Source organism: Pinus tabuliformis, chromosome 5_2, assembly GCF_031772625.1.
Source record: "Pinus tabuliformis cultivar Carrire ecotype Pingquan chromosome 5_2, CPIR1, whole genome shotgun sequence".
Classification (NCBI taxonomy): domain Eukaryota; kingdom Viridiplantae; phylum Streptophyta; class Pinopsida; order Pinales; family Pinaceae; genus Pinus; species Pinus tabuliformis.
In genome coordinates, this window is record NC_142306.1 from 233,746,903 (window position 1) to 233,770,918 (window position 24,016).

At 39.1% G+C, this 24,016-nt stretch overlaps 1 pseudogene; it reads right to left on the reverse strand.

Moving 5' to 3' along the window:
- LOC149158393 (putative glutamate carboxypeptidase LAMP1) overlaps positions 1 to 14,795 on the reverse strand; it is a 34,781-nt pseudogene extending 19,986 nt beyond the window's left edge.
- Positions 14,796 to 24,016: the final 9,221 nt, after the last annotated feature.

The following is a 24,016-nucleotide window of genomic DNA, read 5'->3' on the forward strand; positions in this document are numbered from 1 at the left end:
TGTCAAAGGGACAACGGTTACCTCATCCTTGTCCTTTCCTTTGGATTAGCAACTCCTCGTTTTCACCCCTTCCTACACGAGGGAATGACAATTGTCAGCGGTTAAGTCTTGCATATTAATCTCACATGTTTTGTTATAATTCTTTATCATTTTCCAAGTTCATGATGCAAAAAGGTTTACAAGTTCTACTGAAAAGCCACTGAAATGATCATCAAAAACATACCTTTTTAGTACTCCACACAGACCATTATATCAGATTGGGATAATAGGTTCCTAAACACATTCTGGTCAAGCCTCTGGACACTATTAAACACCAAGATCACCAAGTCAACTACCTTCCATCCCTATACTGATGGCTAGGTGGAGGTCGTGAATAGGATGATAGTGCACATACACCACATGTACAACTTCAAGCATCCATGAACCTGGCATGAGAGTCTTCCCTATGTGAAACACAGTTATAATAGAGCTCTCCATATCTGGACTGGTCGCAGTACCTTTCAAGTGGGTCTAGGATTTCAACCATTGTGTCTGATTGATTTTGCATGCCTCATGCGACTACACAAACATAATCCACACATGTATTGTCTGAGGCTAATAAAGTGACTAGAATTATTGACCGCATCAAACACATCTTCTAGCAGGTGTTTGGTCAATTTAGTGTTGTCTAAATTGCTATCATAAATTGTCAACCCGGGGCTCGTAAGCTGATGAAGTGAAGTGTACAATATATACTTAAGCAGCCTTTCCTAGTTCTTTTTGTCGTTTTTAGTTTGTGTTGGACTTATCTTCCTAATGTGATGTGATGAAGTTATAAACAAGTGAGTGAATGTGTGTGTATGTGGTGGTTTCTAAATGCTTCTTGAACTTTTTAAAGAGAAAGCTTGAAAAGTGACTTGCAATGGAATTGAAACTTCAAATGAAAGCAAAGCATTAAACAAAGTGACTAATGGCACTAGTCCACTATCTATGCTACTGATAAGAACAAAAATAGCATCTATGTTAACTCAATGGAAAGTGAAAAACACTACTTTAACTGCAAAACTTAAATGACAAATCATAACACTTCATCCTTCCTTAACATTCTGCCTCTAGCTGAAATTGTTCATGTAAAAAAAATAGTTAAGAAGGAATAAGTAATATGAGTTCAAAAGCTAATCAAACCAAGCTGCCACTCAATGATATTTTGGTCCAATAAAGGTTAGTCAGTTATGATGAGAAGACCATCAAAAGGTTAGTAAGCAACTTGTCAAAAACTTGATAAAGTAAACTAGCAATGAAACTAAGTAAGCAAGGTAAAAATCAGTAGCTAAGACAAGACAACTTCAAATACCATCAGTGATAAAAAGAAATAAAAACACACTATCCCGGGCTCCTAACACACCTGCATAAACAAACTGATCAGTTCTGAAAAGTGCTGGAAATGTAAAGGCATGAAATCAAACTGTACATTATTATACATGTTCAAAGAAATGAAAAACTGCAGAAATCAAACTATACATTATTGTACATGTGAAAATGAAAGCAAAGAAAGGCAGGAAAATAAAGTTAAATGCTACTGTACATAGGTTGTGGCAGATGGGGGCCCTCCATCCACTCAACCAGCTAAAGATCAGCTACGTAGAGATGAACAGGAACAGTCTTCTTATATTAAATCAGCATGTCAAAATACAAAAAACGTAAACGCTGTATGAAACAGTCTTTAAAACAGAGTTTTATAAACAAAGTGATTACAGCCAAAAACTAACTTGAAGACTAACTACTAAGCGTATGCAAACGCTTTATTTATAGCAGCAGAGACAAACTGTCTTCTGCGTAAACTAAGCAACTACAGTCTTGACTAATTAACTATGCAGCAACACGCAGGCAACTTCGTGCACGTTTGGAGGAAACGGTCATCATGGGGAGTAAATCTATGGTTAGATCTTGTCCCTTGCTGTCTTCGTGGCATGGAGGAAGTGCCAGCTGTGGTTCTGTGTCTCATTTGCTCACGCAGAGCCGTGCCACCATTTGGAACTTTGCTGTTTGACCGTGGGTGCATCTGCGTTGACCGGGGGTATATATGAACGAGATGGCTTAGCTGATAGCACACGAACCATGTACACAGTCATACCAACGTGCCCATGTGGCCCGTTCCTTGAGAAGACACGTGGAGTATAGCAAACAACAAAAAGGCTGCGGAATCTCTGAACAGCTGCGGAATTGCAGAACAGCTGCGGAATTGTTGTACATGTACCAAAATTCTAAACCAACAGTCAATCATTAGCACAGTCAACAAATCATGTTAAAAAGACATATAATGCAATGAATTGAACAAGTTGATGGAGGAAATGATGACAAAAGAGAGAAGTGAATAGGGAAAAGTTGTTGGGAGGATAGGTAAATGAGTGTAAGGTTGAGGCTCAACATACCCCCACTGCGAGGGTGTTGCATGTCCTCATGCAACCAAAACTTTGTCATAATCTTTCAGTCCACATGTTCAGATGCCTCTGCCAAGACATCCAACCTTCTCCTTTTCCTCCTTGTTACCAAACTTGCTCTCGGTTTCCTAACCAAGCACCTGAATTTCAAGTTAACCAAGGACTTGCTCAATTTGTTGCATTTCCTCTTCAATTTCCTGTTCTTTCTCTGCCAAAGACCCAAATGAAGCATTGTGTTGTCGTGGACCATTTTGTCCACTTTGCTCTGTTGTCTCAATGCTTCGTTTTCCTGTTTGATATGGCGATTGAGGACTTCTAGCTCAAATATTTCTTGCTTCAGAGATTGAACCTGTTGTTCAAGGGGCAAGACAGTGCTAGGACCAGCAACAGATTGCTCTAATGTTTCCAAATAATCATATGCCTCCTGCTGGACAGGGTCAATGTCAGGTATTTGTCTTGGCCTAAATTCAAATCCTTGAAAACTGCTTTCTCTCTCTTGCTGGAAAGGACTTTCCTCTCTTGGAGGACTTAGCTCAATATTTAGCCGAATTGGAGTCTTCTTAGGTGTGCCCAAATCAATGAAATGGGACTGTTTCTCTTTAGTCACACTCTTCTTCTCTATAAGTCTACTGCTTCTTCTTACTTGCAGGCTAGTACTCTTTGGCTTTTGCTGTTTTTGCTTTTGTTTCTTTTTGGAGATGGCAGTTTCATGGAGCTGAGCAAGCCTATGAGCTAGTGTTTGGGTATCTTCTTCAATTGAGGGTTCAGGTGAAGGGTATAACTCTTGCAAAATGGCTTTCCCTTTATCCCTCTTTTGTCTTTTTGTTCTGCTTCCCTTTTTCTTTTCCTTTTGAACAGTTTCTTGGGCAATTTCTTGAAGAGTTTCTGCAACAATTTCTTGGGCAGTTTCTTCAACTTCTACAGCAGTGTCTTGGGCAGCAGTCTCTTCTATAGCAATTTCTGGGGTAGTTTCTTCTACAGCAGTTTCTTGGGTAACCATTTCTTTCCCTTTTCTTCTACTTCTCTTGGGTACCCTAGGGGAGCTACTAGAGGCTTCAGCTGCCTCTTGGAAATGATTTCTAACAAGGAACTTCTCCCATGTATCCTTTTTAATTTTTAACTGCTCCTCAATCAAGATTTTAATGAGTCCATGGTGATATAAATGGGGTTCAATGTTTCCCACGTGTTTCTGAACAGTGGCACTCATTTTTCTTAGACTAGCTAGCAAGAAATAAGGGAGATTGATGGTATGTTCACCCATAAAATGCATCATTATTTTTGCATGATAAACATACATTATACCAAATCTGCCTTCACATGTTAAAAATTTCTGAACTAGCAAAAGTAAGGCAGTCCATTCCTCTTTAATAACACGTACAGGAATTCCCTTGGTGAAGATAGTGGTATCCATACCTGGATTTTTCAACATGTTCTTCCACTCTTGGTCTTCAACAGTTCGATTTTTGAACCAACGTTCCCCTGTCTGAGGTAAAGCGGTTGCTTGGGCCAAGCTGCTCTCTGTGACAGTGAACTGCAGGTCTCCTACCTCCACAGTATTTGTTTTTCCATTAAATGATCGGGCAAACGCTTTTGTAACTTCTTTGTTATACCCCTTAAACTTCTGAATGAATTTCAACCACTTGGCCTTCTGCAGGGCATTCTTTGTTTGTGGGTAACCGTCTAGAAACTTAGAACCTTCCGGCTCTGCTCTTAATAACTTGCCCATTTCGGTTACCAGCTCTCTTGCTGCTCTGACAGCGCTGTTTTGAATACTGGAGGAGAGAGCTATACGGGAAAACAGTGCTCAGCAGTGGGTATTACGGCTACAACAGAATGGAATTACGGCTATAACAGAGTGGCCGTGATGCAATTACAAGACTGGTGGTCAGGGTTTTGAGTGGAGCGGTGAGGAAAATAGAACAGAGAATGTTTACGGTGAAACAGAGTAGTGAATGATACCGAGAGTGAAAACGGTGAGGGCGTAGATAACAATGCGAAGACGAGGTTATGCATGCGTAGAAGGGTGTTATGAGTAAAGGATGAAACGGCCGAATCCCATGGACGTCGGGTGGCTGTGTACACCTGGCTGCGGAATGATCAATTGGAGAGCCGTGGTACAACAGTACACGTCACTCTGGTACGAAGAATTAATGAGAGAGCAGGCCGTATTAAGTTCGAATCAACAGCACTTAGGGAACCGTTAGGAAGGTGGTGAGGTGGATTACGCAGAATAATGGATGAGGAGTGGACGGGGATCTTGTCAATCATTACATTAAGTGCCTCATACCATAATCCGAAAACCATACATAAATGATATAGATGTTAGTTAGAAATTTAGAACATACCTTCGTGTATTTGCATTTTGATCCCTAACCTTTGATTTATTGCTGCCTTTGTATATGCTATGTGTCCTTGCTCTTTAATGATGCTGGTGCTTTTGACTGCAGATTTTTCTTTTTGAAAACAGAGTTGTTTTATTTGCAGGAACAGAGTGTATTGGCTGCGGAATCTTGATATCAGCTGCGGAATTGGCTCCTAGCTGTGGAAATTGCAGCAACACTTTTCTGCCTGCACAAAAAGGATTAAAACAACTTGACTGAATGGAATAGTCCTGAGAGGGACTTTATTGGTGAAAATGAGATGGAATGAATGGACTGGAGTGAAAATGATGAGATGGTTGAAATGGATGAGACGAATGAAATGGATGAGATGGAAAAAAATGGCAAATAAGATGGGAAGAAAAAGAGAGATTTTTTTTGGAAAATATAAAGTGTCAGGTGATCCTGATTTTCACTTCATATTTTCTGCATAAGACCGCCAATCCAATATTGGTTTTCAGTCTTATACAAGCGATTTTTTTATTTTTTTTTATTTTTTATCTGAAAGGAACAAAGACTAGGCTGATGGAGGAGAAGAATCCCTCTCCACCAGCCTCATTGCAGAATCTTCTTGGAACATTTTAACAAATTCCTCCCTTGAGAGTGGCTTGTGGTAGACTTTCAATTGGTGGCCATTCACAATGAGAGGAGTCTGAAGCTCATCAATGGTCTTCACTCGAACTGCTCCATTGTTAAAGACTTCATCAATCTCATATGGCCCAAGCCAATGAGTTTGAAATTTTCCTTTGAAGTCCTTAAACTTGGAATCAAACAATAGTGCCCAATCTCCCTTCTGAAACTTTCTTTCTTTGATGTGTCGATCATGCCACTTAGTTCTTTGGTGCTGAACTAGATCGGTCCTTAGAATTGCATCTTGTCTTATTTCATCTAGCTCATTTAGCTGGTCCATACTGTGTTTTTGGGCTTCTGATAGGCTCATCCCCAATTGAACTGCCATCTTGAAGGTCTTGATTTGGAACTTAATGGGGAGCAGGACTTCTTTCCCATAAACAAGTTCATAGGGAGAATGTCCTGTTGTGTTCCTCCATGTAGTTCTATAGGCCCATAAGGCTTCAGGAAGCCTTTCTGCCCAATCTCTTCTATGAAGATGAACAGTCTTGGTGATGATGCTTTCAAGAACTTTATTTGTAGATTCCACTTGACCATTTGCTTGCGGATGGTATGGAGTAGATGTTCTGTGCTTGATTTTGTATTCCTCCATCAGCTTCTCCATCAATTTAGATGTAAATTGACTTCCCTGATCTGTCACAATTTCTCTTGGGACACCAAAACGAGTAAAAATATCCTCAAAAAGAAATTGAACAACTGAATTTTCAGTGGCAGAAGGCAATGCCTTGGCTTCTACCCACTTAGTAACATAATCAGTGCAAACCAATATATACTTCTTTTGCTTAGATGGTGGATTAATAGGTCCAACAAAATCTAGAGCCCATTTTTCAAACGGTTCGATGCATACCTGTGGCTGTAGTGGCATTTCATTTGAAGGAGTTGGTCTCCCAACTCTTTGGCAGCTGTCACACCTTCTAACATATTGCTTTGCATCTTTAAAGAGAGAAGGCCAATAATATCCTAAAGAAAGGATTTTATAGGCCATCCTCTTGTCAGCAAAGTGTCCGCCGCAGGGTTCATCATGACATGCCTTAAGGATGTCAGGCATTTCATCTTCCCGAACACATCTTCTGATCATACAATCTGGCCCTGTTTTGAACAATTCATTAGAAATCCAAGAATAATGTGAACTCTCCTGAATGATTTTCCTTTTCTCATTAGGAAATAAGTGTGGAGGTAGCTTCCCTGTCACTAGATAATTAACAATATCTGCATACCAAGTAGTCTTGGTAGTTATTGCAAACAAGTATTCATCTGGAAACTTATCCTCTACAGGAGAATCTTTGTTAGTGTTTTGGATTCTAGACAAGAAATCAGCTACTGTGTTTTGTTTTCCTGGTCTATCTAACACAGTAATGTTGAATTCTTGTAAAAGTAAAAGCCATCTTGTAACTCTGCCATTAGTAACAGGTTTGTTCATGAGATATCTAATTGCAGAGTGATCAGTATGGACAAAAGTTTCATAGCCGGTTATGTCGTGTCTAAACTTGTTGATTGCATGAACAACGGCTAAGAATTCTTTTTCAGTCACAGTGTAATTTAACTCAGTGGGAGTCAAATTTTTACTGGTGTAATAAATGGCATAAGGGACCAAATCCTTTTGTCCCAAAATAGCTCCTAGAGCTGTATCTGAAGCATCAGTAAAATGTGGAAAGGGAGTTTCCAATTTGGCCCTCTCAAAATGGGTGCTTAAGATATTCTAGTCTTTAAAGTTTCAAATGCAGACTGACATTCAGGATCCCATTTGAATTCACAGTCTTTGGTAAGTAATTTGAAAAGAGGAGATGCTATCTTGGTGAAGTTTTCAATAAATCTTCTATAATACCCAGTAAACCCAAGAAAACTTCTAACATCTTTTTGGCAATTTGGAACAGGTAACTTGGAGATAACTTCAACTTTGGATCTATCAACTTTAATTCCATCTCCTGAAATATGATGTCCTAAAACAATCCCTTCAGTAAACATCATAAAACACTTTTCATGACTTAATGAAAGATTTGTTTCTTTACATCTAATTAGGACTTTTTCCAAATTTTCTAATGCTTCTTCAAATGTGTTACCATAAACTGTGAAATCATCCATGTAGACCTCTACACAATCATGAATTAGATCTGAAAAGATTCCTAGTACAGCCCTTTGAAATGTAGCGGGTGCATTGCATAATCCAAAAGGAAGTACTCGGTAGGCAAAAGTTCCCCATGGACAAGTAAATGTGGTTTTGTCCTGATCTTCAGATGCTACCTGAATTTGATTGTAACCACTAAAACCATCCAAAAATGAGAAAAACTTTTTACCTGCTAAAGTATCTAATACTTGATCAATAGAGGGCAAAGGAAAGTGATCCTTCAAGGTTGCTTTGTTCAATTCTCTGTAATCAATGCAAACCCTCCATTTACCATTCTTTTTAGGTACTATAACCAAGGGAGAAACCCATCGGCTATCTGAAATGGGGTAAATGAAGTTTACATTGAGTAACTTCTGGAGCTCTTCTTTCACTATCTCCCTAAGGTTTGGATTCATTCTTCTTTGAGGTTGTCTGATTGGTCTACTGTTTTCCTCAATGTAGATATGATGAATGCAAGTCTTAGGGTCAATACCTTTCATGTCGGTATACTCCCATGCAAAAGCAGTAGAATGTCTTTGCAAGACTTTGGTTAGCTCTTCCTGTTGGGATTTTTCCAAGTTTTTGTTAATGTTTAATGTTTTTCCTGGAAAGATCTCAATGGCAGAACTAGCAAATTCTTCCATAGAGAAAAGACACATTTGTCTAGATGATAGACACTCTATGTCAGAATCCAACTGAAATTGTGTAGAGTCATATTCTGAAGATGGTTCAAAATTTTCTAATGTATTCAGAATTTGACTATCTTCACTAATCTCAGAAATGGTAAAGACAGGTTGTATGGTATCTTCATCATCAACCCACTCATTATCTCCTATTTCTGTAATTTCTTTTGCTGGAGGATACAGATTGAACTTCTTTGTTGAATTGCCATCAGAAATATACATATCCCCAGACCTACAACTTATGAAAGCATCAGTTGTGGCTAGCCAAGGTCTTCCTAAAATAAGAGGATGTCCTCCTAGATTGTTCTTGGGAGTTAAAATCATAAAATCAACTGGATATTCCCAAGAGTCTAGGGAGACTGGAATGTCTTCCAATACACCATCAGGTTTAATGATTGATCTATCTGCAAGTTGCAGTAAAGTAGGTGTAAAGAGAAGGTTAGGAAGTTTTAACTGGTCCATGGTCTGTCTACTCATAATGTTGATAGCAGCCCCTAAATCAATCAAAGTATTTGGTATTTCTACCCCATTGATATGTGTTTTGACAATTGGACTACCGGGGTCTACATATTTCTGCATGGTAATCTTTCCCATCATAATATCTGCAATTTTTCCTACCAGGTGGATTCTTCTGGTATCTCTTGGTTTCCTTCCTGGTCTTTTAAGGCTCAACTCCTTTATTGTTTTGGCTAGAATGGGAATCTCTTTAATGGCTTGTAACAAGGGAATCTTGATACAAACATTCTTCAATTCATCTAGAAAATTATAGTCAGGCAACCAAATTTGCTTTTCCACTCCTTTGTCAATTTGTAACCTTTCAGGAAAAGGAGGTGTGGCCAAAGATGTAGGTTGTTTGACTATGGGAGTTGTGGGGGTTGATTCTTTTTCTTTTTCTTTTTGAGTGTTTGGGTTTTGAAGGGATGCTTCAGAACCCTTATTAGCTTTAAGAGATTCTTCCTCAGAAATGCTTGGCTGTTGAACATTTATAGAAGGTTGATCTAGGATTCTACCTGATCTGAGTTGTACTTCATTGAGAGGAAAAATCATATAGGTAGGGAATGGTTGACCTTCCATCATGTAAGCATTTTGAGGGTTCCTATTATTGGGGTTTGGCAATGGCTGAGAAGGAAGTTGATTTGACTTCTGTTGGGATTGAAGCAAGAGTTGAGAATTTTGATTTTGTGGAGAAGGTTGTTGTTGTTGAGGGAATGTCAATGATAGTTGTTGACTTTGATTTGGAAGTTGGGGAGCTTGCTGGTTCTGAAAAGATGGAGGATATTGATAGAATTGAGCAAATCTCCCATAAGGATTTTGCATGCTTTGCATCCATGATTGAAAAGGATTTTGAGGTTGAGGCCAAGGTTGTTGCCAAGGATTCCAATTTGGTTGGGGTTGAAAATTCATAGAGTTGTTAAACCCTTGATTTTGTTGCCCCTGCCAAGGTCTCCTTGCAACAAAACAGAGAGATTCAAGTGTATTTGGATCTTCTTGAAAGACTGCTTTGAGCCCAGGGATTGAAGGACAATCCTTGGTCTCATGGTTTTCTGAGAAAATTACACATGTTTCCACAACTTGTGCTTCCAAGGGACATTCCCTTAAAGCATGTTTCTTCCTACATTTCGGGCAAAAGATGGCCAAGGCCTCGGCTTCTGCTTTCTGCTTATTGTGGATCTTAAGGGTGTCTAATTGTTCACTAAGACTCCCTAAGATGTCAGTTTTGAATTCATCAAGCATATTGCCGATTTCAGCCCTACTTACTGATCCAGTTGCAGATTTATTTGCTCTGAGGAGAGAAGGATCTCTAGGCCCTTTTTGAGTTTTTGATTTGCCCCTTGAGAGATGGATACATAGCTCTGCTATATCATTGAGTGAAAGTTGAGATATATCTCCTTTCCCCATCATGTTTAGAATGTCTATCCATTCATCTCTAATGGCTTTTAGTAGGAGGGCTTTCAAGGTCTCCTCATCCAAGCTACTCATTTTTGCTCTTTTCAGGTTATATTGAAATCTTTCGAGTAAATCCTCTAAGTTCTCATCTTCTCTTTGTACCATTTTAAATACCTCATCCTTGTGATTGGTAGGCATACAATAGTCCAGGTACCTATCCAAAAATGTCTGTTTCATATCATTCCAAGACCTAATGGATTGAGTGAGTAACCCCATGAACCATTTCAAAGCTTGTCCTTTCAATGTGGAAGGGAACAATTTGAGTTTTTGAGTGTCATCCAGATAGTCATAAGTTCGACATACAACTTCAAACTCAAATAAAAATGTTTCAGGGTCCTCAGTTCTTAACCCATGAAAGTTTGGGAGGACAGATGGTGATATGTTTTTCATAGTGGCTCGAGAATCCTCATCAACGATAGGAAACCCAAATGAGTTATCCCCATCTCTATTTCCTCCAATGTGACCTCTACCTCCTCCATTGTTTCCTCCTCCTCCTCTACCTCTACCTCTACCACCTCCTTCCTCTGTCATAATGGTTTCCCTAGAGACTTCAGAATCTTCTGGTTCTTCTACAAAGGGTGAATGAGAAGGAATTTCTCCCTCTTCCTCCGATGATTCTACTTCTTCAATTACAATTGGTCTTTCTGTAGAAGGAAGGAAAGGATCTCTTTCTGATTCAAATTCAATAGAAGGTGTGGGAGAGTCAATTCTTGCCTCTTGAATTCCAGGAATCCTAGGGCTAGGAGTGTCAGTTGGAGATGAGGGAGGTGTCTCTTGTCTATTCCTTGAAGTAGATGGACTTGTAAAAATCGAACTCTTGGCTCTAGCTAAAAACCTTCCCCTAGAATCTCTAGCTCTATGCATGTCATTTTTTTTTATTTTTTCTTCAAGTCAGGCTAATAATTCTCTTTCTGATCTTCCAGGTCACTCTAGGTGCAAGAAGAGAGCATACTTAAGAAACTATTAAACCAATAACTTTCTCTTTTCTGATCCTCCAGATCACTCTAGGTGCAAGAGGAGAGCATACTTTGAGAGGTTATCAATTTCCCTTTCTTGAAATTTTCTTAATTTTTTTTTAGAAATTGGCTACCTAATTTCACTTCCCCGGCAACGGCGCCAAAATGTTTGGTCAATTTAGTGTTGTCTAAATTGCTATCATAAATTGTCAACCCGGGGCTCGTAAGCTGATGAAGTGAAGTGTACAATATATACTTAAGCAGCCTTTCCTAGTTCTTTTTGTCGTTTTTAGTTTGTGTTGGACTTATCTTCCTAATGTGATGTGATGAAGTTATAAACAAGTGAGTGAATGTGTGTGTATGTGGTGGTTTCTAAATGCTTCTTGAACTTTTTAAAGAGAAAGCTTGAAAAGTGACTTGCAATGGAATTGAAACTTCAAATGAAAGCAAAGCATTAAACAAAGTGACTAATGGCACTAGTCCACTATCTATGCTGCTGATAAGAACAAAAATAGCATCTATGTTAACTCAATGGAAAGTGAAAAACACTACTTTAACTGCAAAACTTAAATGACAAATCATAACACTTCATTCTTCCTTAACATTCTGCCTCTAGCTGAAATTGTTCATGTGAAAAATAGTTAAGAAGGAATCAGTAATATGAGTCCAAAAGCTAATCAAACCAAGCTGCCACTCAATGATATTTTGGTCCAATAAAGGTTAGTCAATTATGATGAGAAGACCATCAAAAGGTTAGTAAGCAACTTGTCAAAAACTTGATAAAGTAAACTAGCAATGAAACTAAGTAAGCAAGGTAAAAATCAACAGCTAAGACAAGACAACTTCAAATACCATCAGTGATAAAAAGAAATAAAAACACACTATCCCGGGCTCCTAACACACCTGCATAAACAAACTGATCAGTTCTGAAAAGTGCTGGAAATGTAAAGGCATGAAATCAAACTGTACATTATTATACATGTTCAAAGAAATGAAAAACTGCAGAAATCAAACTATACATTATTGTACATGTGAAAATGAAAGCAAAGAAAGGCAGGAAAATAAAGTTAAATGCTACTGTACATAGGTTGTGGCAGATGGGGGCCCTCCATCCACTCAACCAGCTAAAGATCAGCTACGTAGAGATGACCAAGAATAGTCTTCTTATATTAAATCAGCATGTCAAAATACAAAAAACGTAAACGCTGTATGAAACAGTCTTTAAAACAGAGTTTTATAAACAAAGTGATTACAGCCAAAAACTAACTTGAAGACTAACTACTAAGCGTATGCAAACGCTTTATTTATAGCAGCAGAGACAAACTGTCTTCTGCGTAAACTAAGCAACTACAGTCTTGACTAATTAACTATGCAGCAACACGCAGGCAACTCCGTGCACGTTTGGAGGAAACGGTCATCATGGGGAGTAAATCTATGGTTAGATCCTATCCCTTGCTGTCTTCGTGGCATGGAGGAAGTGCCAGCTGTGGTTCCGTGTCTCATTTGCTCACGCAGAGCCGTGCCACCGTTTGGAACTTTGCTGTTTGACCGTGGGTGCATCTGCGTTGACCGGGGGTATATATGAACGAGTTGGCTTAGCTGATAGCACACGAACCATGTACACAGTCATACCAACGTGCCCATGTGGCCCGTTCCTTGAGAAGACACGTGGAGTATAGCAAACAACAAAAAGGCTGCGGAATCTCTGAACAGCTGCGGAATTGCAGAACAACTGCGGAATTGTTGTACATGTACCAAAATTCTAAACCAACAGTCAATCATTAGCACAGTCAACAAATCATGTTAAAAAGACATATAATGCAATGAATTGAACAAGTTGATGGAGGAAATGATGACAAAAGAGAGAAGTGAATAGGGAAAAGCTGTTGGGAGGATAGGTAAATGAGTGTAAGGTTGAGGCTCAACATACCCCCACTGCGAGGGTGTTGCATGTCCTCATGCAACCAAAACTTTGTCATAATCTTTCAGTCCACATGTTCAGATGCCTCTGCCAAGACATCCAACCTTCTCCTTTTCCTCCTTGTTACCAAACTTGCTCTCGGTTTCCTAACCAAGCACCTGAATTTCAAGTTAACCAAGGCCCTGCTCAATTTGTTGCATTTCCTCTTCAATTTCCTGTTCTTTCTCTGCCAAAGACCCAAATGAAGCATTGTGTTGTCGTGGACCATTTTGTCCACTTTGCTCTGTTGTCTCAATGCTTCGTTTTCCTGTTTGATATGGCGATTGAGGACTTCTAGCTCAAATATTTCTTGCTTCAGAGATTGAACCTGTTGTTCAAGGGGCAAGACAGTGCTAGGACCAGCAACAGATTGCTCTAATGTTTCCAAATAATCATATGCCTCCTGCTGGACAGGGTCAATGTCAGGTATTTGTCTTGGCCTAAATTCAAATCCTTGAAAACTGCTTTCTCTCTCTTGCTGGAAAGGACTTTCCTCTCTTGGAGGACTTAGCTCAATATTTAGCCGAATTGGAGTCTTCTCAGGTGTGCCCAAATCAATGAAATGGGACTGTTTCTCTTTAGTCACACTCTTCTTCTCTATAAGTCTACTGCTTCTTCTTACTTGCAGGCTAGTACTCTTTGGCTTTTGCTGTTTTTGCTTTTGTTTCTTTTTGGAGATGGCAGTTTCATGGAGCTGAGCAAGCCTATGAGCTAGTGTTTGGGTATCTTCTTCAATTGAGGGTTCAGGTGAAGGGTATAACTCTTGCAAAATGGCTTTCCCTTTATCCCTCTTTTGTCTTTTTGTTCTGCTTCCCTTTTTCTTTTCCTTTTGAACAGTTTCTTGGACAGTTTCTTGGGCAATTTCTTGAAGAGTTTCTGCAACAATTTCTTGGGCAGTTTCTTCAACTTCTACAGCAGTGTCTTGGGCAGCAGTCTCTTCTATAGCAATTTCTGGGGCAGTTTCTTCTACAGCAGTTTCTTGGGTAACCATTTCTTTCCCTTTTCTTCTACTTCTCTTGGGTACCCTAGGGGAGCTACTAGAGGCTTCAACTGCCTCTTGGAAATGATTTATAACAAGGAACTTCTCCCATGTATCCTTTTTAATTTTTAACTGCTCCTCAATCAAGATTTTAATGAGTCCATGGTGATATAAATGGGGTTCAATGTTTCCCACGTGTTTCTGAACAGTGGCACTCATTTTTCTTAGACTAGCTAGCAAGAAATAAGGGAGATTGATGGTATGTTCACCCATAAAATGCATCATTATTTTTGCATGATAAACATACATTATACCAAATCTACCTTCACATGTTAAAAATTTCTGAACTAGCAAAAGTAAGGCAGTCCATTCCTCTTTAATAACACGTACAGGAATTCCCTTGGCGAAGATAGTGGTATCTATACCTGGATTTTTCAACATGTTCTTCCACTCTTGGTCTTCAACAGTTCGATTTTTGAACCAACGTTCCCCTGTCTAAGGTAAAGCGGTTGCTTGGGCCAAGCTGCTCTCTGTGACAGTGAACTGCAGGTCTCCTACCTCCACAATATTTGTTTTTCCATTAAATGATCGGGCAAACGCTTTTGTAACTTCTTTGTTATACCCCTTAAACTTCTGAATGAATTTCAACCACTTGGCCTTCTGCAGGGCATTCTTTGTTTGTGGGTAACCGTCTAGAAACTTAGAATGTTCCGGCTCTGCTCTTAATAACTTGCCCATTTCGGTTACCAGCTCTCTTGCTGCTCTGACAGTGCTGTTTTGAATACTAGAGGAGAGAGCTATACGAGAAAACAGTGCTCAGCAGTGGGTATTACGGCTACAACAGAATGGAATTACGGCTATAACAGAGTGGCCGTGATGCAATTACAAGACTGGTGGTCAGGGTTTTGAGTGGAGCGGTGAGGAAAATAGAACAGAGAATGTTTACGGTGAAACAGAGTAGTGAATGATACCGAGAGTGAAAACGGTGAGGGCGTAGATAACAATGCGAAGACGAGGTTATGCATGCGTAGAAGGGTGTTATGAGTAAAGGATGAAACGACCGAATCCCATGGACATCGGGTGGCTGTGTACACCTGGCTGTGGAATGATCAATTGGAGAGCCGTGGTACAACAGTACACGTCACTCTGGTACGAAGAATTAATGAGAGAGCAGGCCGTATTAAGTTCAAATCAACAGCACTTAGGGAACCGTTAGGAAGGTGGTGAGGTGGATTACGCAGAATAATGGATGAGGAGTGGACGGGGATCTTGTCAATCATTACATTAAGTGCCTCATACCATAATCCGAAAACCATACATAAATGATATAACTGTTAGTTAGAAATTTAGAACATACCTTCGTGTATTTGCATTTTGATCCCTAACCTTTGATTTATTGCTGCCTTTGTATATGCTATGTGTCCTTGCTCTTTAATGATGCTGGTGCTTTTGACTGCAGATTTTTCTTTTTGAAAATAGAGTTGTTTTATTTGCAGGAACAGAGTGTATTGGCTGCGGAATCTTGATATCAGCTGCGGAATTGGCTCCTAGCTGTGGAAATTGCAGCAACACTTTTCTGCCTGCACAAAAAGGATTAAAACAACTTGACTGAATGGAATAGTCCTGAGAGGGACTTTATTGGTGAAAATGAGATGGAATGAATGGACTGGAGTGAAAATGATGAGATGGTTGAAATGGATGAGATGAATGAAATGGATGAGATGGAAAAAATGGCGAATAAGATGGGAAGAGAAAGAGAGATTTTTTTTTGGAAAATATAAAGTGTCAGGTGACCCTGATTTTCACTTCATATTTTCTGCATAAGACCGCCAATCCAAGATTGGTTTTCAGTCTTATACAAGCGATTTTTTTTTTTTTATTTATTTTTTATTTTTTATTTTTTTTATCTGAAAGGAACAAAGACTAGGCTGATGGAGGAGAAGAATCCTTCTCCACCAGCCTCATTGCAGAATCTTCTTGGAACATTTTAACAAATTCCTCCCTTGAGAGTGGCTTGTGGTAGACTTTCAATCGGTGGCCATTCACAATGAGAGGAGTCTGAAGCTCATCAATGGTCTTCACTCGAACTGCTCCATTGTTAAAGACTTCATCAATCTCATATGGCCCAAGCCAATGAGTTTGAAATTTTCCTTTGAAGTCCTTAAACCTGGAATCAAACAATAGTGCCCAATCTCCCTTCTGAAACTTTCTTTCTTTGATGTGTCGATCATGCCACTTAGTTCTTTGGTGCTGAACTAGATCGGTCCTTAGAATTGCATCTTGTCTTATTTCATCTAGCTCATTTAGCTGGTCCATTCTGTGTTTTTGGGCTTCTGATAGGCTCATCCCCAATTGAACTGCCATCTTGAAGGTCTTGATTTGGAACTCAATGGGGAGCAGGACTTCTTTCCCATAAACAAGTTCATAGGGAGAATGTCCTGTTGTGTTCCTCCATGTAGTTCTATAGGCCCATAAGGCTTCAGGAATCCTTTCTGCCCAATCTCTTCTATGAAGATGAACAGTCTTGGTGATGATGCTTTCAAGAACTTTATTTGTAGATTCCACTTGACCATTTGCTTGCGGATGGTATGGAGTAGATGTTCTGTGCTTGATTTTGTATTCCTCCATCAGCTTCTCCATCAATTTAGATGTAAATTGACTTCCCTGATCTGTCACAATTTCTCTTGGGACACCAAAACGAGTAAAAATATCCTCAAAAAGAAATTGAACAACTGAATTTTCAGTGGCAGAAGGCAATGCCTTGGCTTCTACCCACTTAGTAACATAATCAGTGCAAACCAATATATACTTCTTTTGCTTAGATGGTGGATTAATAGGTCCAACGAAATCTAGAGCCCATTTTTCAAAGGGTTCGATGCATACCTGTGGCTGTAGTGGCATTTCATTTGAAGGAGTTGGTCTCCCAACTCTTTGGCAGCTGTCACACCTTCTAACATATTGCTTTGCATATTTAAAGAGAGAAGGCCAATAATATCCTAAAGAAAGGATTTTATAGGCCATCCTCTTGTCAGCAAAGTGTCCGCCGCACGGTTCATCATGACATGCCTTAAGGATGTCAGGCATTTCATCTTCCTGAACACATCTTCTGATCATATAATCTGGCCCTGTTTTGAACAATTCATTAGAAATCCAAGAATAATGTGAACTCTCCTGAATGATTTTCCTTTTCTCATTAGGAAATAAGTGTGGAGGTAGCTTCCCTGTCACTAGATAATTAGCAATATCTGCATACCAAGGAGTCTTGGTAGTTACTGCAAACAAGTATTCATCTGGAAACTTATCCTCTACAGGAGAATCTTTGTTAGTGTTTTGGATTCTAGACAAGAAATCAGCTACTGTGTTTTGTTTTCCTGGTCTATCTAACACAGTAATGTTGAATTCTTGTAAAAGTAAAAGCCATCTTGTAACTCTGCCATTAGTAACAGGTTTGTTCATGAGATATCTAATTGCAGAGTGATCAGTATGGACAAAAGTTTCATAGCCGTTTATGTAGTGTCTAAACTTGTTGATTGCATGAACAACAGCTAAGAATTCTTTTTCAGTCACAGTGTAATTTAACTCAGTGGGAGTCAAATTTTTACTGGTGTAATAAACGGCATAAGGGACCAAATCCTTTTGTCCCAAAACAGCTCCTAGAGCTGTATCTGAAGCATCAGTAAAATGTGGAAAGGGAGTTTCCAATTTGGCCCTCTCAAAATGGGTGCTTAAGATATTCTAGTCTTTAAAGTTTCAAATGCAGACTGACATTCAGGATCCCATTTGAATTCACAGTCTTTGGTAAGTAATTTGAAAAGAGGAGATGCTATCTTGGTGAAGTTTTCAATAAATCTTCTATAATACCCAGTAAACCCAAGAAAACTTCTAACATCTTTCTGGCAATTTGGAACAGGTAACTTGGAGATAACTTCAACTTTGGATCTATCAACTTTAATTCCATCTCCTGAAATATGATGTCCTAAAACAATCCCTTTAGTAAACATCATAAAACACTTTTCATGACTTAATGAAAGATTTGTTTCTTTACATCTAATTAGGACTTTTTCCAAATTTTCTAATGCTTCTTCAAATGTGTTACCATAAACTGTGAAATCATCCATGTAGACCTCTACACAATCATGAATTAGATCTGAAAAGATTCCTAGTACAGCCCTTTGAAATGTAGCGGGTGCATTGCATAATCCAAAAGGAAGTACTCGGTAGGCAAAAGTTCCCCATGGACAAGTAAATGTGGTTTTGTCCTGATCTTCAGGTGCTACCTGAATTTGATTGTAACCACTAAAACCATCCAAAAATGAGAAAAAAATTTTACCTGCTAAAGTATCTAATACTTGATCAATAGAGGGCAAAGGAAAGTGATCCTTCAAGGTTGCTTTGTTCAATTCTCTGTAATCAATGCAAACCCTCCATTTACCATTCTTTGTAGGTACTATAACCAAGGGAGAAACCCATCGGCTATCTGAAATGGGGTAAATGAAGTTTGCATTGAGTAACTTCTGGAGCTCTTCTTTCACTATCTCCCTAAGGTTTGGATTCATTCTTCTTTGAGGTTGTCTGATTGGTCTACTGTTTTCCTCAATGTAGATGTGATGAATGCAAGTCTTAGGGTCAATACCTTTCATGTCGGTATACTCCCATGCAAAAGCAGTAGAATGTCTTTGCAAGACTTTGGTTAGCTCTTCCTGTTGGGATTTTTCCAAGTTTTTGTTAATGTTTAATGTTTTTCCTGGAAAGATCTCAATGGTAGAACTACCAAATTCTTCCATAGAGAAAAGAGACATTTGTCTAGATGATAGACACTCTATGTCAGAATCCAACTGAAATTGTGTAGAGTCATATTCTGAAGATGGTGCAAAATTTTCTAATGTATTCAGAATTTGACTATCTTCACTAATCTCAGAAATGGTAAAGACAGGTTGTATGGTATCTTCATCATCAACCCACTCATTATCTCCTATTTCTATAATTGCTTTCGCTGGAGGATACAGATTGAACTTCTTTGTTGAATTGCCATCAGAAATATACATATCCCCAGACCTACAACTTATGAAAGCATCAGCTGTGGCTAGCCAAGGTCTTCCTAAAATAAGAGGATGTCCTCCTAGATTGTTCTTGGGAGTTAAAATCATAAAATCAACTGGATATTCCCAAGAGTCTAGGGAGACTGGAATGTCTTCCAATACACCATCAGGTTTAATGATTGATCTATCTGCAAGTTGCAGTAAAGTAGGTGTAAAGAGAAGGTTAGGAAGTTTTAACTAGTCCATGGTCTGTCTACTCATAATGTTGATAGCAGCCCCTAAATCAATCAAAGTATTTGGTATTTCTACCCCATTGATATGTGTTTTGACAATTGGACTACCGGGGTCTACATATTTCTGCATGGTAATCTTTCCCATCATAATATTTGAAATTTTTCCTACTAGGTGGATTCTTCTGGTATCTCTTGGTTTCCTTCCTGGTCTTTTAAGGCTCAACTCCTTTATTGTTTTGGCTAGAATGGGAATCTCTTTAATGGCTTGTAACAATGGAATCTTGATACAGACATTCTTCAATTCATCTAGAAAATTGTAGTCAGGCAACCAAATTTGCTTTTCTACTCCTTTGTCAATTTGTAACATTTCAGGAAAAGGAGGTGTGGCCAAAGATGTAGGTTGTTCGACTATGGGAGTTGTGGGGGTTGATTCTTTTTCTTTTTCTTTTTGAGTGTTTGGGTTTTGAAGGGATGCTTCAGAACCCTTATTAGCTTTAAGAGATTCTTCCTCAGAAATGCTTGGCTGTTGAACATTTATAGAAGGTTGATCTAGGATTCTACTGGATCTGAGTTGTACTTCATTGAGAGGAACAATCATATAGGTAGGGAATGGTTGACCTTCCATCATGTAAGCATTTTGAGGGTTCCTATTATTGGGGTTTGGCAATGGCTGAGAAGGAAGTTGATTTGACTTCTGTTGGGATTGAAGCAAGAGTTGAGAATTTTGATTTTGTGGAGAAGGTTGTTGTTGTTGAGGGAATGTCAATGATAGTTGTTGACTTTGATTTGGAAGTTGGGGAGCTTGCTGGTTCTGAAAAGATGGAGGATATTGATAGAATTGAGCAAATCTCCCATAAGGATTTTGCATGCTTTGCATCCATGATTGAAAAGGATTTTGAGGTTGAGGCCAAGGTTGTTGCCAAGGATTCCAATTTGGTTGGGGTTGAAAATTCATAGAGTTGTTAAACCCCTGATTTTGTTGCCCCTGCCAAGGTCTCCTTGCAACAAAACAGAGAGATTCAAGTGTATTTGGATCTTCTTGAAAGACTGGTTTGAGCCCAGGGATTGAAGGACAATCCTTGGTCTCATGGTTTTCTGAGAAAATTACACATGTTTCTACAACTTGTGCTTCCAAGGGACATTCCCTTAAAGCATGTTTCTTCCTACATTTCGGGCAAAAGATGGCCAAGGCCTCGGCTTCTGCTTTCTGCTTATTGTGGATCTTAAGGGTGTCTAATTGTTCACTAAGACTCCCTAAGATGTCAGTTTTGAATTCATCAAGCATATTTCCGATTTCAGCCCTACTTACTGATCAAGTTGCAGATTTATTTGCTCTGAGGAGAGAAGGATCTCTAGGCCCTTTTTGAGTTTTTGATTTGCCTCTTGAGAGATGGATACATAGCTCTGCTATATCATTGAGTGAAAGTTGAGATATATCTCCTTTCCCCATCATGTTTAGAATGTCTATCCATTCATCTCTAATGGCTTTTAGTAGGAGGGCTTTCAAGGTCTCCTCATCCAAGCTACTCATTTTTGCTCTTTTCAGGTTATATTGAAATCTTTCGAGTAAATCCTCTAAGTTCTCATCTTCTCTTTGTACCATTTTAAATACCTCATCCTTGTGGTTGGTAGGCATACAATAGTCCAAGTACCTATCCAAAAATGTCTGTTTCATATCATTCCAAGACCTAATGGATTGAGTGAGTAACCCCATGAACCATTTCAAAGCTTGTCCTTTCAATGTGGAAGGGAACAATTTGAGTTTTTGAGTGTCATCCAGATAGTCATAAGTTCGACATACAACTTCAAACTCAAATAAAAATGTTTCAGGGTCCTCAGTTCTTAACCCATGAAAGTTTGGGAGGACAGATGGTGATATGTTTTTCATAGTGGCTCGGGAATCCTCATCAACGATAGGAAACCCAAATGAGTTATCCCCATCTCTATTTCCTCCAATGTGACCTCTACCTCCTCCATTGTTTCCTCCTCCTCCTCTACCTCTACCTCTACCACCTCCTTCCTCTGTCATAATGGTTTCCCTAGAGACTTCAGAATCTTCTGGTTCTTCTACAAAGGGTGAATGAGAAGGAATTTCTCCCTCTTCCTCCGATGATTCTACTTCTTCAATTACAATTGGTCTTTCTGTAGAAGGAAGGAAAGGATCTCTTTCTGATTCAAATTCAATAGAAGGTGTGGGAGAGTCAATTCTTGCCTCTTGAATTCCAGGAATCCTAGGGCTAGGAGTGTCAGTTGGAGATGAGGGAGGTGTCTCTTGTCTATTCCTTGAAGTAGATGGACTTGTAAAAATCGAACTCTTGGCTCTAGCTAAAAACCTTCCCCTAGAATCTCTAGCTCTATGCATGTCATTTTTTTATTATTTTTTCTTCAAGTCAGGCTAATAATTCTCTTTCTGATCTTCCAGGTCACTCTAGGTGCAAGAAGAGAGCATACTTAAGAAACTATTAAACCAATAACTTTCTCTTTTCTGATCCTCCAGATCACTCTAGGTGCAAGAGGAGAGCATACTTTGAGAGGTTATCAATTTCCCTTTCTTGAAATTTTCTTAATTTTTTTTTAGAAATTGGCTACCTAATTTCACTTCCCCGGCAACGGCGCCAAAATGTTTGGTCAATTTAGTGTTGTCTAAATTGCTATCATAAATTGTCAACCCGGGGCTCGTAAGCTGATGAAGTGAAGTGTACAATATATACTTAAGCAGCCTTTCCTAGTTCTTTTTGTCGTTTTTAGTTTGTGTTGGACTTATCTTCCTAATGTGATGTGATGAAGTTATAAACAAGTGAGTGAATGTGTGTGTATGTGGTGGTTTCTAAATGCTTCTTGAACTTTTTAAAGAGAAAGCTTGAAAAGTGACTTGCAATGGAATTGAAACTTCAAATGAAAGCAAAGCATTAAACAAAGTGACTAATGGCACTAGTCCACTATCTATGCTGCTGATAAGAACAAAAATAGCATCTATGTTAACTCAATGGAAAGTGAAAAACACTACTTTAACTGCAAAACTTAAATGACAAATCATAACACTTCATCCTTCCTTAACATTCTGCCTCTAGCTGAAATTGTTCATGTAAAAAAAATAGTTAAGAAGGAATCAGTAATATGAGTCCAAAAGCTAATCAAACCAAGCTGCCACTCAATGATATTTTGGTCCAATAAAGGTTAGTCAGTTATGATGAGAAGACCATCAAAAGGTTAGTAAGCAACTTGTCAAAAACTTGATAAAGTAAACTAGCAATGAAACTAAGTAAGCAAGGTAAAAATCAGCAGCTAAGACAAGACAACTTCAAATACCATCAGTGATAAAAAGAAATAAAAACACACTATCCCGGGCTCCTAACACTCCTGCATAAACAAACTGATCAGTTCTGAAAAGTGCTGGAAATGTAAAGGCATGAAATCAAACTGTACATTATTATACATGTTCAAAGAAATGAAAAACTGCAGAAATCAAACTATACATTATTGTACATGTGAAAATGAAAGCAAAGAAAGGCAGGAAAATAAAGTTAAATGCTACTGTACATAGGTTGTGGCAGATGGGGGCCCTCCATCCACTCAACCAGCTAAAGATCAGCTACGTAGAGATGAACAGGAACAGTCTTCTTATATTAAATCAGCATGTCAAAATACAAAAAACGTAAACGCTGTATGAAACAGTCTTTAAAATAGAGTTTTATAAACAAAGTGATTACAGCCAAAAACTAACTTGAAGACTAACTACTAAGCATATGCAAACGCTTTATTTATAGCAGCAGAGACAAATTGTCTTCTGCGTAAACTAAGCAACTACAGTGTTGACTAATTAACTATGCAGCAACACGCAGGCAACTCCGTGCACGTTTGGAGGAAACGGTCATCATGGGGAGTAAATCTATGGTTAGATCCTGTCCCTTGCTGTCTTCGTGGCATGGAGGAAGTGCCAGCTGTGGTTCCGTGTCTCATTTGCTCACGCAGAGCCGTGCCACCGTTTGGAACTTTGCTGTTTGACCGTGGGTGCATCTGCGTTGACCGGGGATATATATGAACGAGTTGGCTTAGCTGATAGCACACGAACCATGTACACAGTCATACCAACGTGCCCATGTGGCCCGTTCCTTGAGAAGACACGTGGAGTATAGCAAACAACAAAAAGGCTGCGGAATCTCTGAACAGCTACGGAATTGCAGAACAGCTGCGGAATTGTTGTACATGTACCAAAATTCTAAACCAACAGTCAATCATTAGCACAGTCAACAAATCATGTTAAAAAGACATATAATGCAATGAATTGAACAAGTTGATGGAGGAAATGATGACAAAAGAGAGAAGTGAATAGGGAAAAGCTGTTGGGAGGATAGGTAAATGAGTGTAAGGTTGAGGCTCAACAGCAGGTTCAAGACATCTTGGAGAAATAAAATGGAAAGTACAACCAACGACATGATCAACATTGGGTGCCACACAAGTTTTAGGTGGGCGGAAAATCTTGGTTGCATTTGCAGAAAGAATGTCTTACCGAAGCCCATTTGAAGCTCAGACCACTCCGATATGGTCCTTACACTATTACCAAGGCTGTAGGAGATAATGTTTTTTAGCTCAACATTCCCCCATTCCTTGGATTGCACCCAATTTTCAATTTGGACCGCCTTCAACCACACTTCCCACCATCACTGGACACATCAGACAACGCAGA